The sequence below is a fragment of the Microtus ochrogaster genome, unplaced genomic scaffold (genome assembly GCF_000317375.1).
Source record: "Microtus ochrogaster isolate Prairie Vole_2 unplaced genomic scaffold, MicOch1.0 UNK154, whole genome shotgun sequence".
Taxonomy (NCBI): domain Eukaryota; kingdom Metazoa; phylum Chordata; class Mammalia; order Rodentia; family Cricetidae; genus Microtus; species Microtus ochrogaster.
Window position 1 is genome coordinate 311169 of NW_004949252.1, and position 3433 is coordinate 314601.

Genomic DNA, 3433 nt, shown 5'->3' on the forward strand with positions numbered 1-3433 from the left:
GGTAGACACGTTAGACAGGGTAGACAGACGTGGAAGACAGACATTGTAGACAGACACGGTAGACCAGGTAGACAGGGTAAACAGGGTAGACAGACAGTGTTGACAAGTTAGACAGGGTAGACAGGGTAGAGAGGGTAGTCAGGCTAGACAGTGTAGAGAGGATCAACACTATAGACAGGGTGGATAGAGTAGACAGTCAGGGTAGACAGACAGGGGAGACAGACAGGGTAGACAGGGAGGAGAGTGTAGTAGGGTAGACGGTATAGACAGGGTAGACAGGCTAGAGAGACAGGGTAGATAAACAGGGTAGACAGTGTAGACAAACAGGGTAGACAGGGTAGACATGGTAGAGAGGGTAAAATGGGTAGACAGAATAGGCAGGATAGACAGACAGTGTCGTCAGTGTAGACAGAGAGGGTAGGTAGGGTAAACAGGTTAGACAGGGTAGATAGGGTAGACAGGGTAGTCAGGGTAGACAAACTGGGTAGACGGGGTAGTTATGGTAGACATTGAAGACAGGGTAGACAGGAGAGACAGACAGGGAAGACAGACAGTGTAAACAGAATAGACAAGGTAGACAGAAAGGTTGGACAGGGTAGACAGACAAGTTATCCAGGGTATACAGACAGGCTAGACAGGGTAGTCTGACAGGGTAGACATGTTAGACAGAGTGGTTAGACAGACATGGTTGACAGGTCAGACAGGCTAGACAGACTGGCTAGACAGGGTAGACAGTGTAGAGAAGGTAGACAGGGTAGAGAGTGTAGACAGACAGGCTAGACAGACAGCCTAGACAGGGTAGATAGGGTAGACACAATAGACAGGGTAGACAGACACAGTAGACAGACAGGTTAGATAGGGGAGACAGACAAGGTAGACTGATTAAACAGACAGGGTAGACAGGGTAGACAGACAAAGTAGACAGGGTAGACAGGATAGACAGGTTAGACAGACAGGGCAGACAAACAAGGTAGACATGGTAGACAGGGTAGGCAAGATAGACTGGGCAGACAGGATAGATAGGGTAGAAAAACAGGGTAGACATGGTAGAGAGGATAGATACGATAGACAGGGTAGACAGACAGAGTAGACAGGGTAGATAGGGTAGACAGAATAGACAGACTGGCTAGACAGGATAGAGAAGGTAGACAGGGTAGACAATGTAGACAGATAGGGTAGACAGGATAGACAGGGTAGAGAGGGTAAACAGACAGGGCAGACAGACAGGGTAGGCATGGTAGACAGGGTAGATAAGGTAGACTGGGTAGACAGGGTAAACAGGGTAGACAGACAGGGTAGATGGGGCAGAGAGGATAGACATGATAGACAGGGTCAACAGGGTAGACAGGATAGACAGACAGTGTAGACACACAGTGTAGGCAGGGTAGACAGGGTAGACAGGCTGGTCAGGGTAGATGGAGTGGACAGACAGGTTAGGAACATAGGGTAGACAGACAGGGGAGACAGAGGAGACATGGTAGACAAGGTTGACAGACAGGGTAGAAAGGGTAGACAGGGTAGACAGACAGGGTAGAAATGGTAGACAGGGTAGAATGGTAGAGAGACATGGTAGACAGGGTAGAAAGGGCAGATATGGTAGACACGGTAGACAGACATGGTAGACAAACAGGGTAGACAGGGTAGATAGACAGGGTAGACAGATTAGACAGGGTAGAGAGGGTAAACAGACAGGGCAGACAGACAGGGTAGACATGGTAGACAGGGTAAACAGGGTAGACAAACAGGGTAGACACGGCAGAGAGGATAGACACGGTAGACAGGGTTGACAGGGTAGACAGGATAGACAGACAGGGTAGAAAGGGTAGACAGGGTAGACAGACAGTGTTGACAGACAGTGTTGAAAGACAGGGTAGACAGGGACGACAGGGAAGACAGACAGGGTAAAAATGGTAGACAGGGTAGAATGGTAGAGAGACAGGGTAGACAGGCATGGTAGACTGGGTAGACTGGGTAAACAGGGTAGACAAACAGGATAGACAGTGCAGAGAGGATAGACACAATAGACAGGGTCGACAGGGTAGACAGACAGCATAGACAAACAGGGTAGACAGGGTTGATATAGTAGACAGGGTAGATACACGAGTCACAGTATACCGGGTAGACAGATAGGGTGGAAACACAGTGTAGGCAGGGTAGACAGGCTGGTCAGGGTAGACGGAGTGGACAGACAGGTTAGACAGATAGGGTAGACAGACAGAAGAGACAGAAAAGACATGGTAGACAGGGTAGACAGGGTGTACAGACAGGGTAGAAAGGGTAGACAGGGTAGACAGACAGTGTAGACGTACAGGGTTGAAAGGGTAGAGAGGCTAGACAGGGTAGACAGTTTATACAGTGTAGACCTCCAGGGTAGACAGAGAGAATAGACGACAGGGTAGATGACAGGGAAGACAGGTACACAGGGTAGACAGTGTAGACAGGGTAGACATGGTAGACAGGGTAGATAGGATAGACATGGTAGACAACAGGGTAGGAAGTGTAGACAGGGTAGGCAGACTGAGTAGACAGGGTAGACGACAGGGTAGACAGGGTAGACATGGTAGAGAGCGTATAGACTGTAGAGAGGGTCAAGAGTGTACAGGTTAGAAATGGTAGAGTGTAGAGGGTAGATAGGGTAGAGGATAGACATTGTAGAGGCTAGAGAGGGTAGAGAGTACAGTTAGAGGTAGAGTTAGAGGTAGACCAGTTCAACCTGGTTTTGACTGGTTCAAACCGGATCAAACACGTTTAGACGGGTTCAAACCGGGTTAGACTGGCTTGAACCGGATCAAACTGGATCAGAATGGATCACACTGGTTCAAACTGGATCAAGCCAGTTTAGACCAGTTCAAACCTGTTTAGATCGGTTCAAAACTGGATCAAATTGGTTCAAACCAGTGAAACTGGTTTAGACCGGTTCAAACTGGTTATGACCAGTTCAAACCACATCAAACCAGCTTAGGCTGGTTCAAACTGGATCAACCTGGCTCGGATCAGATTAAACTGGTTTAGACTGATTCAAATATGATCATACTGATTCAAACTGCATCAAACCAGTTTAGACTGGTTCAGACTGAATCAAAATGGGTTTGTCGGGCTCAAACTGCATTAGACTGGTTCCAAACAGATTAGACTGATTCAAACCAGAATAGATTAGATTAAACTGCTTTAGACCGTTTCAAACCGGATCAAACAGGGCCAAACCAGTTTAGACTGGTTCAAACCAGATTCGACCAGTTTAGACCAATTCAATCCAGATTAAAATGATTCAAAATGGACCCCTCCCCAACCCGGACCTGCTCTATGCTAGGACCAGTGCTCAAGAACAGTTTTAAGCTCCTTCTCTAAGGCTACCCACCCAGAGCAGTGAGTGCCTGCCTACCGGGCAGGTCTCAGGGTCCCCTGTAAGGGAGCCCAGGCACCTTCAGCTTCT